Raw genomic sequence first — 20,498 nt, 5'->3', positions numbered from 1 at the left:
TTTATGTACGAGGTTAAAATCTACATTTGGTATCAGAGTTGTTTCGGCTTCAAGGGGACGCCTTTGTTGCTGAGGGGTTTCGCTCAAGCTTGTGGTAGACCCTGTTTGGTGGGAGATCTGCGAGATTGATTCTGGTGGTGAAAGAAGATGGCGAGCAGTGGAAAGATAGAGATCGAGAAATTTAATGGTTAGAGTTTCTAGTTGTGGAAACTCGAGATGGAGGATCTGTTGGTGGATAAAGATCAGTGGATCACGGTAGATCCGGGTACTAAACCAACGGGAGTGTCTAATGAAGAATGGACGAAGTTGGATTGGAAGGCAAAGAGCACAATAAGATTGTGTGTCTTAGATTCAGTATTGTTGAATGTATGAGGGGAAGCTATAGCGAAGGCTTTGTGGGAAAAGCTAGGGACTTTGTACCAATCTAAGTCTCTGGTGAATAAACTGTTCCTGCTAAAAAAGCTGTATAACCTGAGGATGAAAGATGGAGACTCGGTGATAGAGCATATAAACGCATTTAATACTGTGGTAAGTCAGTTATTATCTGTTGGTATTAAAATTTTAGGTGAAGATAAGTGCATCAGTTTGTTGTGTTCTCTACCAAATTCGTGGCATATTCTGGTTATTGTAATAGGTAGCAATACAATTTCCTTGCAGTTTGATGAAATAGTCTCATCCTTGCCGACAGAGGAGATGAAACGGAAAAATATGGAGAGCCAGAATGGTGATGCCTTGTCTATACGAGGACGGTCCCAAAATAGAAATAAAAATAAGTCATCGAGTGGGAGATCTAAATCTAGAGGGAGATCTAAATCTCCAGGAAAACCTGTAAAGGTGGTGTGTTGGAAATGCGGAAAGGAAGGGCACTACAAAAGGGACTGTAAATCTAAAGCTCCTGATAAAGGAAAGGGATCTGATGATGCTCCTTCTGTAGAAGCGAAAACCGCCTTAGATGAAGGTGGGGATGTGTACTTGGCTTCTTCAAGTACACATGTAGATCATGAGGCATGGTTGATTGACTCAGGTGCATCATTTCACTTCACTCCCCATAGAGAGTTGTTTTGCGAGTATGAGAAATATGATGGTGGTGATGTCTTCTTAGGGGATGATAAGAAGGCTAGAATCGTTGGTCGTGGAAAAGAAAAGTTGAAGTTGCAAGGTGGAAGGGTTAGAACACTTTCGAGTGTTTTGCATATTCCTACATTGGCCAAAAATTTGATTTCTGTAAGAAAGCTGGATGATGCAGGTGTAAAAACAGTGTTCGAGAATGATACCTGCAAGATCGTTCGGGGAGAACTGGTATTGATGCGGGAAGCTTAGATTGGAACTTTGTACAAGCTGCAAGGTAGCACTGTTGTTGATAGATGCAATAGATCTATGGTTCCTGAAAGTGGAGCAGAAAATCTAGTGGTCTCTGGAGAGAAGACCATGCTATGGCATCAAATGCTTGGACATATTGGAGAGAAGGGCCTTTGAATACTTCATGGTAAAGGTATGGTAGAAGGTATGAGTAATAGCTCTCTGGATTTTGATTTCTGTGAAAATTGTGTATATGGGAAGCAAAATTGAGTGAGTTTCCCCTCTGGTGGTAAGAGGGCGAAACAGATATTAGAACTTGTGCACAGTGATGTGTTTGGACTTGTGAAGGTTCCATCACTGGGTAAGTATGTGTACTATGTATCATTTATAGATGAATTCTCAAGGAATACATGGATATATTTCCTTAAGAAGAAATCTGAAGTCTTTGACAGGTTTAAAGAATTTAAGGCTCTGGTGGAAAACCAGACAGAGAAGAAGATAAAGGTGTTGAGGACAAATAATGGTGGAGAGTTTTGTAGTAAGGAATTTGAAGAATTATGTAAGAAGTGTGGTATAGCATAGTAGAAGACTACTCCATACACACCTGAGCAAAATGGAGTTGCAGAAAGAATGAACAAGACGTTGATGGAAAGGGAAAGAAGCATGCTCAGTGGTGTCGAGTTAGGACAGGAATTCTGGGCAGAGGCAGTGGAGACAACATGTTACCTGGTCAACAGATCACCTTCATCAGTGTTGGAGGATAAGACTCCATAGGTGGTATGGACTGGTAAGAAACCCTCTCTTTCACATCTAAGGGTATTTGGATGTGATCCATATGTACATGTTCCAAAGGAGAAAAGAACCAAGTTGGATAGTAAATCTGAAAAGTGCATCTTTATTGGGTATAAGGATGGTTTAAAGGGTTATAAGCTTTGGAACCCCGTAACAAGGAAGGTTATGTACAGTCGAGATGTGGTGTTCAGAGAGGTGAAAGATGTTATTAAACATGAAGTCCAACCAAAGAACCTGAGAAGATAGAGTTTGAGCTTAAGGAGGAAGAATCAGACTCCACAGCAGAGGAGGAATCAGAAGATGAAGAGCCACAAACTCCGGGTGTGAGAAGATCAGTTCAAGAAAGAAGGCAACCGGAAATGTATAGCCCATCTGCTTTCTATTCAAATTTTGCTTTATCTGTTACTGATGATGATCCCATAACTGTGAAGGAAGTAGTAGATTCATAGGATGGAAAATTATGGAAAGAGGCCATGGTTGACAAAATGTCATCTTTGCACAAAAATGAGGTTTGGGATCTAGTGGAGTTGTCGGCTGAAAGGAAACCCATTGCCAGCAAATGGGTGTTCAAGAAGAAGACAAATGCGGAAGGAAAGGTGGAGAAATACAAAGTTCAGTTGGTAGCAAAAGGTTATTCCCAAGTGCCAGGAATTGATTTTGGTGATATTTTTTCTCTTATTGCCAAGGTAGCTTCTATTAGATTACTTTTGTCTATTACTGCTGCTTTTGATTTTGAGGTAGAACAAATGGATGTGAAGACAACATTTCTTCACAGGGATCTGGAAGAGGAGATCTACATGAAGCAACCTGAAGGTTTTGCGGTGAAGGGTAAGAAAGAAATGGTATGAAGTTAAAGAAGTCTCTGTATGGGTTAAAACAGTCACCAAGGATATGGTATCAGAAATTTGATTCATTTATACGAGGACTTGGCTTCACCAGAAGCAAAGCAGATCACTGTGTGTATTTTAAATTAATTGGTGACCGTATTATTTATCTGGTCTTGTATGTGGATGATATGTTGCTGGTTGGAAATGACAAAGAAATTATCTAGGATTTGAAGACCCAATTGTCCTCCAAATTCGACATGAAAGATCTTGGTGCTACAAACTATATTTTGGGCACGGAAATTAAAAGAGACCGGGAAAAGAGGAAGCTCTCGTTAAACCAGAGTAAGTATGTCGAAACAATACTGCAGAGTTTAAATATGCAGGATGGTAAACCAGTGAAGGTTCCTATTCCTGTAGGTGTGAGGTTATCTGCTAAATAGTGTCCCAAGACACAAGAAGAGGAAGAGGACATGTCCCGTCTTCCATATGCAAGTGCAATCGGTAGCCTGATGTATGCAATGGTTTGTACTAGACCAGACATTGCACATGTAGTGGGATTATTGAGCAGGTTTATGTCAAAACTAGGGAAGGAGCATTAGACAACAGTGAAGCGGGTTTTCAAGTATTTGCGTGGAACTAGTGATTATGGTTTATGCTACCAAGGAAGACCAGGATTGGACAGAGTGTTGGATATTCGTGTCTTTGTTGATGCAGACTGGGCTAGAGATCTGGATCAGAGAATATCCATAAGTGGGTATGTGTTTAACCTATTTGGAGGCGCATTCAGTTGGATGAGTAAGAAACAATCTGTAGTGGCACTATCAACTACAGAGGCAGAATACGTGGCAGCCACTCATGCAAGCAAGGAAGCAGTTTGGTTGCAGGGATTGTGTTCAAGAATGGGGTTAGTACAGGGAGCTATAAGGATAGACTGTGATAGCCAAAGTGCAATTTTCTTGGCAAAGAACCCTGCATATCATTCAAAGACAAAGCACATTGATGTTCAGTATCACTTTGTGAGGGATATGATAGAAGAAAAAAAGGTGTTGTTGGTAAAGGTGGACACTTTGAAGAATACTGCAGATGCATTGACAAAATCTGTGAGCTCTGAGAAGTTCTCTTGGTGTAGAGAAACAATGGGCGTTGCAGGGCTGGATAAATGACTAAGCTCTCTTGTGGCCCCCTTTGGAAAGAAAACAACAAGTGGGAGAATGTTGAGTTGTGTTATATTCTTTCTACGACTAGCTCACGTAGTTAACCAGGGGGTTAAATGGGGGGTGGAGCCCCCCCTTTGTTGCGTTGATTACGTAGCAGGGGGGTCACAGGGGGTTTGAGGGGTGCAGGTAACCCCCCTCTACGGGGTCCGAGGCAGCGCCCCGGAAGATTTTGTTTTTTGGACCCTATATTAGGTTGGACAGACCTAGCTATGGTTTTGTGCATGTTTTTCGCACATGGTTTTGGATGTGATGGTTTTCGGTCCATGGTTTTGGACGCGATGGTTTTCAGTCCATGGTATTGGATGCTTCGGCATGTATAAATATGTATTGTAACATTGAAAGGAACATAATGAAAAATCAAGCTGGTAGTCCTATTTTGGGATCTAGAGGAAAATCTCTGTGTATATGTGCTTTATTTGTTATGCTCTCGCATTGTTTATTTTTTGTGTTTTAGAATTCGTATGCAGGTAATTTCTGTACAGGGTTAAAACCTACAGGGTTTCTTGTATCAGGGCAAACGGAATTCATTGACAATATTTCTAGTATTATAAGTTAAAACTAGGTTCATAAGTTCATTTTTTGGGGGAGTTTTTTCTTAAATGTTTGAGTTTTTATGTTTCAGTTATTTTTCCTAATTGATATTCTGGATCAAATACTCTCACTATTTTACTTATGTGCAGAGTGTCAATACCGATTCCTAAGAATTAAGGGCAAAGAGCATCATGTTACAGCAACCGATAGTGGTAAGGATATATTATTTCCCAAAGGACCCCATGTTCTAGTGGTGGACGACGGCACCGTTTGCCTCGCTATCTTGAAGAGAATGCTCCTACAATGCGATTACAACGATGCATATATTCTCCCTCGTTGTCTTGGAGAGAATGCTCCTACAATGCGATTACAATGTTATCTGTCATGCAAAGTTTTCTGTCATTATCAACATGCATTTCAAAACGTTTTAGTGAAGGTGAACGTTTTAGTCATGGCGTGCACTCCTAATGGGAATGATAAGGTCCATGGGAATCATAAGCTCCTTTTAGAATTGTCTCTGCTTTTTTTGTCATTGCTTAATGTTGTAGGTGGTTCTCTGGAAATTTTACTAACCGTTCATTTTAAACAAATGGTCATAGTGTTTAGAATGCTTAACATTGTTGCAATATTTGATGGTCTTTATGACATTTTGTTTTTCTTCTGTCATGTTGCGTGCTCTGGTCTGGTATGATAGAGATGAGAATGTTTTCGTTGTTCATATTGTAACTATGTCATCTCTTTTTGCATTTTCAGTTTTTGTGTGTGCGCTTGTAAATATTTATGTGTTTCGTTTATGTATGCGTCTGCATATATGTCATTGTAATGTGATTGGTAAGAGGATGGGAGGAAGGAGAAAATGAAAGGTTCAACATATATCTGTACTTGATGGATTAGATCACAAATTTTGTACATCCACATGAGTTGGACAGACATTTATTCATCGTTTTTATTTGATAGAAACCATTGGTGAATAATAAGCATTGGAGTACATATAACTTCATGATTTATATACAGTCATCATGGATTTAGGATTTGAAATGACTATGCGATCTAAAATAATCTTGCATCCTCAACCAACCTTCTAACAATGGCTAGAGATGGCTACTTCAACAACCATTTTTATACAAGCGGTGTAGTACTCGAGCATTGTTTATCAATGCTAGTTCTACAACCATCTTGATACAGATGGTGTAGTTCCCAACCATGGTATTTTACTTTGGGTAAAATGTAAATTTTGCAATCTATTAAATTTATAAGTTTAAGTTATTTAACTTACTTCATCATCCAAGTGATTTAAAATTTCAACAAACATTAAATTTATTTATACATTAAAAAAAACACATATATATTAATATTTATGAAAAATTTATCCAAAAAATAAAAATATAGCAATTTCATCCAAAAAAAAAGTTTAAATTTAGCCAAAATTAAAAATATAGCAACTTTATCCCAAAAAAAAATAGCAGGTTTGCAATATGTTTGCATGTCTTTTTTTTCCGTGAACATTATGGAGCACTGATTGACCCTTCAATCAACATGCATTAAATTTATTTATACATTAAAAAAGACATATATTAATTTCATCAAAAATTTATCCAAAATTAAAAATATAGCAATTTCATTCTAAAGAAAAGACTTAAAATTAAAAATATAGCAATTTCATTCCAAAGAAAAAACTTAAATTGAGCATATTTGCAATATGTTTGCATGTCTTTTCTTTTCTTTCTGTGGACATTCTGGAACATTGATTGACCCTTCAATCAACATGCTCTTCAGGGGATTTTTTTAATGTCCATTTCTTTTTTCAGTTCTTGTACAAACATGTCACTAATCTTAGCTTTCATGTTGTGGTACACTGCAAATCGCTTTAGCCTTTCTATATTGTTTAGATCCCGCATTTAAAAAATGCATAATGCCTTGTGTAATCAGGTTCATTGACAAGAACGCATATAGCCATAATTTTTAATGTTGTTTCATTCGGGTTCATTCACAAGAAATCATATAGCCATAATTTTTAATGTTGTTTCATTCACTTAGGAGAGTACAAATTGAAAAAAATATGAGGTGCTATTATTTTTTTCATTTTCCTATTTATGTATATGTATAGGTGTTATAATGTGCCACTCACATTAAATTTAGATCATAACAGTGATTCATTTTCCTATTTATGTATAGGTGTTATACCGTGCCACTCACATTAAATTTAGATCATAACAGTGATTCATGTACCATAAATTGACTCATATTAACAAGTTGATTCATTGTTTATGTCGTCGATCCAGAAGTTAAATTCATATTAATAAGTTGTTTACTTCTTCTATCCAGAAGTTGTACGATGCATTACACTGAAGTCATCCGAAAAGAAATTCAAAACCTCTCGGATATGTACCATCAAGGAGTTACAATCCCATTACATTTTTAGTTGAACTGATATCAAATTCCCCTTTTTATTGAAACACCATGATAGCCTAGAAGATGCTAAGATCATATATTTGAAATTCTGTTCCACTGAACATGACTTAATAAGGACACAATTCCCCTTTTTATTGAGACACCATGATGCTAAGATCATATATTTGAAATGATGTTCAGTTGAACATGACTTATCAAGGACACTAATTCTGAGTTGATTGAGGAATATATAAATAGTCAATATATAAATAAGAACATATATTTGAAATTCTGTTCAGTTGAACATGACTTATCAAGGACCCTAGTTCTAAGTTGATTGATCAAGATATAATGAATATATAAATAGTCCATATATAAATAGTCTTATTGCAAGGTTAAAATATATGGGTCACCGTTTATTGTCTCGGATGTCTTCACTAATTTTGGGTTGATTGATCAAGATATAATGAATATATAAATAGTCAATATATAATGAATATATAAATAGTCTTATTGCAAAGTTAAAATATATGGGTCACAGTTTATTGTCTTGGATGTCTTTACTAATTCTGAGTTGATTGATCAAGATATAATGAATATATAAATAGTCTTGCAAAGTTAAAATATATGGGTCACAGTTCATTGTCTTGGATGTTTTTACTATAGCATGTTTGTTATTCATATGATATTGAAATTCGCAATAAACATATGATATTGAAATTCGCAATAAACATGTTTGTTATCTATATTGAAATTTGCAATCAAAAAATGTTTATTATTCATGACATTGAAATTTGCAATTTGCAAAAATATGTTTGTTATTCACACGACATTGAAATTTGCAAATTTACAATAAAAAATAGTGGTTTTTGTTTTTACAATCACAATACAAATTTTAAAAATGGAAAAAGAATCAATTGCCGATCAGTGATTCACCTACATCTGCTTTAGAAGATGACCTAAATTTTAAAAATGGAAAAAGAATCAATTGCCGATCAGTGATTCACCTACATCTGCATCTGCATACCAACCAGCAGGCCTCCTTTGCTCGGATGTATTTGTATCAAGATACAATCTTAACAATGACGTTAAGAACTAAAGTGAAGGCAACGTGGTGTAAGTCGAGTTCGTGAAGAATGACAGGTGCTTGAGCTCAGCTAAAGTTCTTTACCTACTTCCCTTCCCTGCCAGCCACTCAAAAGCAAAAGCTGCTTCGCTTATTTTAACTTGCAAATTTGAAAACCTGCGAGATTTTTTTTTTTTTTATCTAAAAATAAGCGTCACTTCTAGCTTCATTCCCTTGAGAATGGAGGTGTCCCTACTTAATTTGGTGATCACGTGATGTTGTGGTGTTGAAAATGAATTATTCCTCATATTTCATCATATTTTTTTTTTTTTTTTTATCGTAGACACAAGTATGAACCCATTGAGTTATAAATCAATTCTTCTAACCATTTGTTAAACATGTTAAGTTTAACTTAACATCTTTATCTTCTTTGCAATATCTTTATTTATTTTTATTTATTTTGATGTTGACTTTAGGCATGTAAAAACTAAAGTTAACTTTAGGATAGATGTGGTACATCATAATGGAGAAAATAATAATTAACAATATAAATAATTTTCCATACAACTATAAAAAATAAAATAACTTACTAGACACAAAATAAAAAATCTATGTAAAATAAATAATCATTAATTCACATATATGCATAAATAAGAAGAGAATAAGTAGAAATAAATATCATTAACAACATAAATAATTTCTCTTGTCATTACAAAGAGTATAATAACATGCTAAACACAAAAGATATGTATAAATAAATCATTATTAAATTGTATATATACACACCACAAAAAAAAATAACCTACATAAATATCATTAATAATATAAATAATTTTACTTTAAATATAATATTGCATGAGGTGCATGCTCTCACCCAATTTTCTATTCTAATTTTAAAGTTTCATTAAGTTATAATTAATGTTGGGATGTTTCTTCCTCTTGTTTATATATAGAGAGAGAAATTATATTAATTAAAAATTGCATCTGGAACATGTAGTAAGAACATCATAGTGATTATTATAAAGAAAATTTCTTCCAAGAATCTAAAAAGAAAGGAGTTGAAAACCATCCTCTACCTAAAAAAAGAAGGGGGTCAAAGATCTAATATTGTACCTTCTAAAGTTTGCACCAACTACTTCTTGAGAACATGTGTATATTCTTTCAATTTGCTTGCATAGGATGATGCAAAACAAAACATCTCTAAGAATTGAGAGAAATCGGCCTGCTGCTAGACCCATGGGAGGTAAGAAAAATCTTGGCACTAGATTTTAGGGTTTTCTTGCTTCGATCTTGCTCAAAAGAGGGGAAGAACGCAAATTATTTTTTATTACATATGAATAGGAAGGAGAAGAAGAGGGGGGTTTGATCTCCTCCGCATCCTCTGTTCCAAATTCTTCTTCTTTCTTTTCTCTAAAAGGGATTTTGTCAATATCCTAGGACGAAGAATTTTCTTCGGCAGATGAATTAATATTATTTGGACACACTTGATCTAGGGATGACTGATCAACTTGGTTATCATCACCCATATTTTTTTCCTTTGGGGACTTCAAAGATTCACATCTATTATTAGAGGGAGGATGCTAATGATATTCAAGCTTGCTAGCATGTGACCTCTTAGTCAAGTGCTTCTTGTGTTCCCTTGTAACTAGTTTGAATGCTCCTTGTTCGTCATTACTATGAGAAGATAACAAACAATTAGAAGAGAAATGAGAAGTTGAAGCCTTAGGACAACTTATTGGAAAGTGCCCATACTCATGACAAAATTTGCATTTAAAGGGAACCTGACCATGATCTAGGGCCTAAATATGGGACCAACCATCCAAGTTAAGTTGAATCACCTTGGGAAGGCCTTTTGAAAAATGCATTTCAATGCAATTTTGGCTCAAGAGAAGTTATTCTCCTTGGCCATAGAACTAGAAATAAATCGACCCAAATTATCTCCTATAGCCTTAAAAATACCTTCACCTTAGCAAATAATGGAAATATATAGAAATCTAATTCGCACTACTGCAAAAGAAATTTCCATGATGGGATTGAAATCCAGAGACCAGTGGGTGAGAACATTCCTCTACTACCCATGAAATAAGGTCCAAATCTATAGATCTAATCCCTATCCTCCTTGTTTCCAGAAAGAAAAGAATAATAATCATTTCCACAATAAAAAAATACCAATGGGCTCATGATTTACTCAATTAACACAGGTCCATTCTAAAACAAAATTATAGCTAGTCCAAAAGCCAGTGAAATTACCAATCAGCCCTCTTTCCTTCAATGAAGTCACATTCTTCTTCGTAGAGGAGGAAAACCCCAAATCAAGAGAGGGAATTGAGTTCACCTTTTTAGCAAACCTACTTGGGAGACCCATTGAATAAGTAATAATCCCAACCACTCAAGAACTAAAGAAACACCACTAGAACTTGGTCTAGTAATAGGAAAACCCTAATGAGTTGTGAAACCATGGAATAGGAAAAGATAATCTGAACTAATAGCAAATTGAGCCTACTGAAAATCAAGATAAATCCTAATTCAACCACAAAATCTCTAGACCTACCATAAAAACTAAAAAAATCTACATTGGCCACAAATAAAACCCCAGGCTTACAGTAAATCGATCAACATGAGAGGTAGGAATAACAATGGCTATGAAACCCTAGTCACTTACTCCCGTGACGTCTTCAGCTCCATTCTCTCCCAACCTTTTTGATTTAAAATCACATCAATGTTAACTAGATGTTAAATAATTTTGTCAAAAAAGAATAATAAAATAATTTTTTATGAAAAAGTGAGTAGATATTATATTAAAATCTGGGCCTAGACGTAGCAAATACATGGGATATTTAGTATGTTTCATCTTCTTTCATAGGATCCTCCAAGGAGGCATGATATCGTGTACCAAAAAGACTATGTTGGAAACAGACTACTAGAACAAATTAACATGCATATACCTTACAAAATTGTTCGAGAAAAGGACACATTTTCAATATGAAACCATTAATAAAGGAGAAATAAAGCCTCGTCTAGAGGCTTGTTAAGATCTAATTGCAAATTTCCTTTGGAAGGGCTCGAAGCAGTGTTAGCGGTGTCCTGGTTCTCTGTTACTTGAAGTGATTGCTTCAAGTCTTCAATCTGTTGCCAAAGTGCATCAATTTCGTCTTCCTGATGGGATAACTTGTCTTTTAGGGACTGAATTTGCTCCATGATAAAGATGAGAGAATTCATTTGTTGGTGAAGTTTCCAATTGATGTCCATATTCTCGAGTTGAAGGGATTATATTTGTTGACTACATTCTTTACAAGCATTGATGCCTCGAACAATAGTTGAGTTTCCTTTCTTAATCTGCATGATTGATGATGTGGAAGGGAGGGTCGAGGTGATAGAGAAAGTTGGGCTCGGGGAATTCAGAAGGAGGATGATAGAGTTGTAAAAGGGAGTACAGGAAATATGTCGATGGGCATTGAACGGATAGTAATTAAATTGATAGGAGGGGCGACGTCATGGGAGGCTAGCCTAGCTTCAAATACTCCATAAGGATTGACAAGGCATAGGATTGATCAAATTAAGCAAGCTAGGGGTAGGAGGAGATTCCAAACATAGATAATAGTCAACCAAGAGCGGTAAATTACCAAGGAAACTGAGGATTTCACCTCAAGGAACAGAGGAAATAAGATAATAATATATATTAGGTAAAATAGTCTTGTTAGATGATTCGGCCATGACCTTCGAATTCTATGCAACTGAAGTAGCCATGAACCCAGTATCTAACACTTCTACGCACATACTAAGAGAACTCACGAGCCCCTAAGAGGAGATTTCTACGATTTACATTATCACGGGAATGGGAGAGCCAATTATAGGACCTGTTGTTACAAATAGGACTTACTGTCACAAAGAACCAATTACATAACCCATTGTCACCAGGAGTAGCGAACCAAGCAATGTTTCCAAAATGGATTGGCGCAAGATGCTCTTGGTAGTGATTAAAAAGCAACACCTATTTTAATTACACCAAAACACAACTATGAGGGAGTCGAACATAGGTCATGGATTTAATGTGGAAGCCAAAGTCCTCACATAGGGAGACCATAGTATCACCATTAATTTTCACGATGCCCAACTTCCATGAATTCATCACAAAGCACAGTGTCGAATCAAATTGAAGCAGATGATTTCGTCAGATTTAAAAGATTTGGGCATGCAAATTTAATTGGATGGCCTCCCATGCATGGTTTGTGCTCTTAGGTAGAGTCACAATACCCATAATAAAATACCCTTTCATATGATTATCATACCTTATGTTTTCAATTATAATGCAATCATGATTGAGATTGCGTTGATTTTGATGTAAGATTTATATGCAACATCCTTATGCATAAGGTATAGCTCTCCGGCTCGTGGAGCAATTTATTTTCATCTAACCCACATAGAGGAGGCAGGCCATACTAGCTTGATGATCTGCTTCTATATTTTTTCCTATAAAAATACGAAAGAAAGACTTCGAGAGAAAGTTTTCCAGAGCATGCTCAATTCTTTGAAGAAGGAGCTTGAGGTGTTTCTCTTTTAGAGATGAACCAATGTTCATATGTTGTATAGTAAGCAGAGAGTCTCCTAAGATTACAATCTCAAGGATTCCCATATCTTGAGCCAATATTATTCCTAATTATAGACCATACATTCCTTCTTAGCTATTGGTCTTCTTGCCAAGTCCCTAGGAGTACTTAATGACTTTTTTCCTTTGAGATTAATTATAATCCATCCCTATCCTACCACCCTTGGGTTATCACTGGGGGCTCACTCAAAATGGAGAATCAAACAATTTATCTATTTTTTCCAATCTTTTAGGGAATCATCCTAGAGGTGAAGCTTTTAGGTCTTCTCTGATGAGTGAGATATAGATATGTGAGTGGGGAGACTTTTCAAGGGGTCCATTAAAGAATCAATCCATTGCTGCTCATAGTGGTTTAAATAAATATCAAGGGCATTGAATTTAGGTCTGATTAATTCCATACAAAAGGAGAGGGCCTTCAATGTATCAAATCTCAAGGGATTGTTAATATTTTTTAATATGGCATTATTCTAGGACAACCAAATTTGTCAGCAAGGATATTTGGGAAGAGAGACCCAGAGCCTCTTGAACTTAGGTTTCCCAGAGAGCTACCCTTAATAGTGTTTATGTTGGGATGAAACAAAGACAAAGAAATCAAAGGGCCACTAGGTTTGAGGAAACAGAGGGCCCAAGGCTACATAACAAAACTTGCTTTGTGTATGGACATGAGAGGAAGATATGGGTGATCGACTCTTCTTGGATCTCACATAAGGGGCAGTGGTAGGGACATTAAATACCTCTCTTCCTACGGCTTTCATAGTCCAATATTTTTTTGTGGGATAGGATCCAACAAAAGGTTTTCACTTTTGGGATAACTTTGATTTTCTGGAGTTTTTTTTCCAGAGAGAATACTTTGGGCATATTTTTTTAGAGAATAGAAGTTATTTATAGCCATCCTTGACTATATAAACATAAGACTTCCATACAAGTTGATCTTCAACATGTTGGCTCCAGGGAGTGCACCCCATTAGCTTTTCCTTAAATATGTCCACAAGGGGTAGCATATTATAGGGGAGATTGTCCAATTTCCATACTATCTAGTGACCTGATTTATCCCATCGAGAGATATGAGCAAGCATAACTTTCCCTTGATTCCTCATAAAGGCTTTCAGAGGGCGCAAGCCATCTACTTCTTGAAGAAGTGGATAATTCATTATAGAGTCATTCCATAGATGAATTTTTGATACATTTTCAATAACACAGTTGAGATGTTCATTTATTAGATTGGATGCAACAGAAATATGCCTCCACGTTGGGGATCCTTGTTGTGAATAATGAATTGGGTCTATTATTCTTTCATTAGTTTGTTGGGAATATTTTTCTTTGAGGACATGTGTCCACCAAGTCTATGGTTGATATTTTAGGTTCCAATCCAAATTTGCTCCAATGGCTTGGTTCATTAGAGTAGGGTCCCGGATACCTAGCCCTCCATGCAGTTTTGGGGCATGCACACTATCCCATTTGATCAAGTGGAACTTTTTAGTAGAATATTTTCCACCTTCCCGTAGGAACTTCCTAATATAGAAACCAATACGGTGTAAGATGTATTGAGGAGCTAAGCGGGCCAAAAATGGATACAAGGGTATAATAGATAGGACTGTCTTTATGAGAACGAGACGCCCTGCCCTGTTTAGCCATGTAGCTCCCCAGAAGTCAAGTTTTCCTTTTATTTTCAAGAGCATATTTTTCCAAGCCTGAAGAGAGTGGTGTTTGAGGTAGATAGGAATGCCCAGATACCTGAATTCATTCTAGCTTTCAACATGGCTAAAGAAAAAAATTCTCCAATTTGCTTTTGTTTAACTCTAGATATTTACCATGAAAGGATTTGAGACTTTGTTGTATTTGATAGGCCCTCAAAAGTAGAGAGGAATTCATCCAAAACAAATTTGAATCTTCTATCTATAAGCATAGAATCCCTGCCGAGGAAGATAACGCCGTCTGCAAATTGAGAATGATTAGCAATTTTTATATTCTACACATATCAGAGACCAGCGAGGCAGCCACTACTGCGTTTGAATTCTAGATGGCGGCTTAGAGTATATGCCATGATAATGTATAAGAAAGGGGACAATGGACAACTTTGCTAAAGACCCCAAGAGCCTTTGAAGAAGCTAAATATTCTACCATTCACCAAGGGAGATATCCAGGGGGAACCTATGCAGAGATTGATCCATTGGATGAACTTGGAGCCAAACCTCATTTTTCTCATTACTTTAAAGAGAAAGTTGTGTCTCACTCTGCCAAAAGCATTAGCCATATCGAGATTAATAAGAATTCCTTGATCACCCCTTTTTTGACTGGAGTCTATAGCCTCTTACACCAAGATAATATTGCCAATGATATATCTCCCAAGGACGAATCCTCCTTGGATTTTTGAGATGACTTGAGGGAGTATTGTTTTAATCCTTTCCTCCAGTAGCTTCAATATGATTTTATATGAGATATTTGAAACAGAGATAAGGTAGAAACTGGAAAAAGATGAGGGGTTGGTTTCCTTTTGGATTAAAGCCAGGAAAGATGAATTAATCCCCCCTCCTATGCAGTTTTGTTTCAAGGAGTATATGTCTATTATACAAAGGTCTCACTTAATAATACCCCAAAAATATTGATAGAAGTAAGCTGGAAATTCTTCCGACCCAAGGGATTTATTCGGATTGAATGATAATATCACCTTACTTATTCTTCTTTAGTAGGTTGAGCAGTGAACCAGTGGTTCATGTCTTCAGATACCAATATAGGGTTTTGCTCTGTCATGTAAGATTCAGCCTCCTCTAATGGAGGATCTCACTAGCTATACAAACTGTTAAAATGTGTTGTGGCTTCTTCTTTAATTTTCTCGAAATTATCTCTTTTAATAACCTCCACCATACTTTCTCAAATATTATTTTTCCTTTCTTGATTTTTGGCTTGCTTATGGAAGAATTTTGTGTTCCTATTGCCCGCTTAGAGCTAGATACTACAAGATTTTAGCCTCCAATATTCTTCTTCCCCTTTTAATAGAGAGTGGTACTTTGCAAAGGATTCATTTTCTTGGAATAGAATTCCCCTTATAATTGGGTCATTTTCCATAGAGTATTGGATTTGTGCAATTTTTTTCTCAATCTCCTGTATAATTGCTTAATGATTAGTCTAGAGCTAGCTAGCGAGGATTCGATGCTCGTTTTAAGTATTTCAATTGTTTTCTCCTAGATTTGGATCAAACTTCCCTCTACCCATGGGAGCCATGATGATGTGACTAAGTCATGAATGTCCAGGGAATAAATATAGAGGGAGGAGTATTTAAATGGGATTGGGCCATAATCAAGAGGAGGAGATAGTTCTAGCTTAATGGATTGATGATCTGAGCCATTCCAAGGGAGAATGAAATATTGGAGGTTAAGATGAAGGGGAAGAAAGGCATCCAAGGTCAAGAAAAAGTCCATTCTTGTAGCAAAATGGTCTCAACCAAATATTTTATTGCTCCATAAGATACCCTCCTGGGATACCTTAGTATTTCCCCTTAAATTCTCTGAGTTTGGTTGAGTCTTTCAATGAGTGATTTCGTCAAACAATTTATATGTTTATGGTTGTAGGTGTTTGTCTCTTATATTTTATCAAACATGACAAATGCATGACCAAGGAGATATAGACAGAATTCAAAACCATAATGATAAGCTAGTAAATATCCCATAATGAAGACATTGATAAATGGCACATTTCATATTCATACATATTATTAAATTATGAGCAAGAGTTACAAAGCACAATATTAGAAGAACCTAGAATACTATCTACGCAAATAAGCTTCAAACTATCAATCCATGTATTATTCAGAATGTGCAGCCCAGGGTAGTCATGAAATGTGTCTTTTATACAGAGATATCAATACCCTTGTTCCAAAAGTGTTCTCCTCCAAGAGATCAGAGAATTCTCAACCCTGCTTTAGATGTGTACCCAACCAGCCATATAAGGAGATTCGACCCACCAACAAGTAAAGGAACTCGGCCCCTTGACTGTGATAAACTCTGCCCACAAAGGAAAAACTCTACCAATAGCTTGGATGAAGAAAAGTCATCCTTTTTTCCTCCAATACTACGCCCAACCACTTTAGGAATGATTTGGCCCACAAATATGATAAAAGTGTCATTCTTTTGGTTGTAATGTCAGCCTCCTTTAATGCAAACTTTCACTCAGCAAGTAAGGAACTTAGCCAAAAATATAAAGCAAGGAAACTCGTCCCTCTTAATAGGGAAAATTGACCCACATAAATCTCAGACTTAAAAGTTTCAAACAACCAAGGAATATGCACATTTACCCTCATAAATATGGTTCATTTTTTTCCATCCACCTTCACAAAACACCTCCTACAAGTATAAATATAGAAAACTCAAGATCAGAGGATAAAATCAAATGATAACATTGTTACCTCCATTTTCTTCCTAAAATCTTCTTCTTCATTCAAGCATAATGGTGAAATCTGAGTGATTATGCTCTCTAACTAGCTAGGGTGTATGGTTTCAACACCAAAACTAGCAACTAGACTTAGGGTTTCCCAAAACCCTAGACTCTTCTCCAAGAGCTCTCAAGAAATCATTTTTCTCAAATGGCAAAATTCTAGAATGAGGATAAACTCCTCATTTTCCCTTTTTAACTTGTCTGCCACTTTTTCCACCTTTTTACCCTTTTATTTTTATAAAATCACTTTGGTGGCTTTTTCACTTTATAAATTAAAAGTGACACTTAATTACCCTAAGACATGTCCCCCTTTTTCTCACTTTAGCATTTATAATTTTTTTCCTAGTCGAATCATGTTCCCTTATTTAATTTTCCCCACCTTAGCCTATGCAAACTTTATTAGGCTAGCGGAAGTCCCCTATATGCCTCCTAAGCAGTTGGGGACATTACAATACTCCCCGCCCAAGATTGCTTGTACTCAAGCAACTCTATTTATGGATGTTTGATTACTTTTTCACGCTCCCAAGTGGCATCCTCAATCGTAAAATCTGTCCACTTCACTAGGTACTCTTTCACGGTCCTACTCCTTAACTTCCGCTCCCTTCTCTCCATAATTGCTACCGGAACTAAGACCAATTCCCCTTATTCATGTTGGGAGTGGAGCCTGAGAAATGGGGTGGCAACGCCGCCCGTAAAATATTCGCTGCAAGGGGGGCGGCTGCGACCTTTGGGGAGCCCCCCCCTGGCGAGGGGTTTCGGGGTCAATGCCCCCAAAGCTAAGAATAGATGTAAAATTTCCTTGTAAAAGTATAGTAATTTCTAGTCAATCTGGGCCATTCATTAGGCGGAGATCTGACAGTAGAAGTTATGTTTAATTTAGGGTTTTTTGCCCTAGAAGACAACCCCTCACTATCTATGAGGGAATTGTATTGCGTCTATGTAGATCTGTATTCTGAGTGAGAAAGAGAGAGGAGATTGAGAGAGAAGAGGGTGTTAAAGCGGATCTGTTGTAGGTTGTATCTCTTCAGTTTGCTGGATAATATAAAAGGAAGGACTGGTTGTTTCTCCGTGGACGTAGCCCAAACTGGGTGAACCACGTATATCTGTGTCTCTCTTGTTTTATGCGTTTTCTGTGTTTATATTTCTGCAATATTTTATGTGTTCCATTGCTCGATAATATATAATTTTCTAACAATTCATCCAAGGGTGGAAGCTCGGTAGAAGTAACTACATGTTTCCCTAGAGCCTTTTTGAGGGACGAAGCATGGAATACATTGTGAATTTTACACCCTTTTGGAAGCTCTAGCTAGTAGGCCACTTCCCCAACTCGCCTCATAATTTTGCACATAGGGTGTGTACATTTTGCACATCTGGGGCTGTGGAATCAGAAAAACATTTCATTTTGGAACATGATGCATTCAAAGACATCAGAGAAAGTTATGAGAACATGTTAGCATCAGTTTCTTGGCATTGTATTTTTAGCGAGGGGACTGTTGGAATGTTGGGTCAACTCATCATCAATTTGAATCGGAAAAGGACTGAATTGCAAAGAGCGAAAAACAAGGAACTAATGGTCTCATAGACTATTTTTGGTCTCATGGACCTTAAAATATCATTTCATATCCTAACATGAATGAAGTTGGCATAATTTTATAAAATGCATTTCAAAATACCATGTAAAAAAACAAAAACAAAAAAAATGAATTGTTGTTAACCTCTGTCTCGATCAACTATTGTTAACCTATTTTTCATTTGTAAACAACATTTCAAGATACATAAAAGTGGCTCACTTATCCTACTGTATCTTTTGATGGTAGATGGTTTTTAAATAGATGAGCAATTTAGTATGACACCAATGCATAGAGTAATTATTACTAGTCCTAAAAGGTGCAATTACCAATGGAGTTGTCTTTAGTGAGACTTTTTGGAAGCTTTTCCGGTGGGTTTTTCCGGTCAAATTTCTCTAAAATCCAGCAGCAATTTATTGAAATCGCAAGTTTAATGGCTAATTTCTGCACAATCAAAGCATCCTACGGGTTTTTCAGGGTGCTGAATCCAAATATGCAGTTAAAAAACCATTTTAAATAATACAAATCAAGATTTAACCTCAATTTTTTCCGCCGGATTCCATCACCAAAATCTCCAAAAAGTCGCACTAAAGACAACTCCATTACCAATAGTCTATCGCATAAGGCATAAATACATAGTAATAAAAGAGTTATTATATAAAATTAATAAAATAGTATACAAAAATAATAATAAATTTATATGTTAGATAATTAGTTTGGATTTTAATTTTATAGGTTAAATTTAATGTGTTATGGTTTTAATAATTAATATTCAAGTTATTATTAAAATTTAATAATTTTTGTATTCTTCTTTTTATATTGAATGTTAATTTCTTTTAAATTAGTTTAGTTTTAATGCTCGTAAAATTTTAATGTTGAGAAGAAAAAATTATTCACAATTTAAAAATAAATAAATAAAATAAATTCTCATATAAATTTATAATGATATGTTTGATTATTATATATAATGTAAGTTTATATGTAAAGTTGTCAAGTAAATTGAAAAAAAATAAAATTAATATACAAAGTAAACAATCTTTTTATAAGTTCAACATGTCATTTATGAGAGTAGAACTTAGAAGGGGAGGATAAATCTACATCTCACAACTATTCAAGAAAACCCAACTCACAAAATAAATAGTGAGTTATGTTGCATAGCTATAGTGCAATGAAGCTAAAGAGGCCAAATTATGTAGGTCATTTCTACATTCTACCATAGTAAAATATATAGAATCATTTTTTAGAAAACACATCATTAATATATATATAGAGAGAGAGAGAGAGCATGTACTTTAGGATATATGCTCATATAAATTACCTTTATAATGATTCTAATGATGAAATTTGTGCATAGCACATATTAATAAAATAAGATAGATTATGTTTTGGTAGTCAAGTTTATTAAAAGACACGAAAACATATCAAAATTGTCAAAAACCATAATAGGTAGGACAATTAAGTTCATAGTTTAAAAATCGCATCTCCTTGTAGGTATTTCTCTATAATCACTAAATTTTTGACCAAATGACCAATCCCAAAAAAAAAAAATAACCCTCATAGTTATGTAAAAACAAAAGAACAAATACAACTTCAATTGAGAGTATTTTTCTTTTAACCTTTCCAAAGTAGTAACAAAGATTTTCAATTTCCTCCTACCAAATTAGAACCTTTAAATCACTGAAAAAAATATAACAAATCCACTCAAATACAAATGAAAATATTATAAAACTTATTATAGATTCCTTGGGCCAATGTTTGATGTATTCCCAT

Source organism: Pinus tabuliformis, chromosome 8 (assembly GCF_031772625.1).
Source record: "Pinus tabuliformis cultivar Carrire ecotype Pingquan chromosome 8, CPIR1, whole genome shotgun sequence".
NCBI classification, from domain to species: Eukaryota; Viridiplantae; Streptophyta; class Pinopsida; order Pinales; family Pinaceae; genus Pinus; species Pinus tabuliformis.
The sequence above is the reverse complement of the archived record's forward strand: the minus strand, read 5'-3'. Positions refer to the sequence as shown.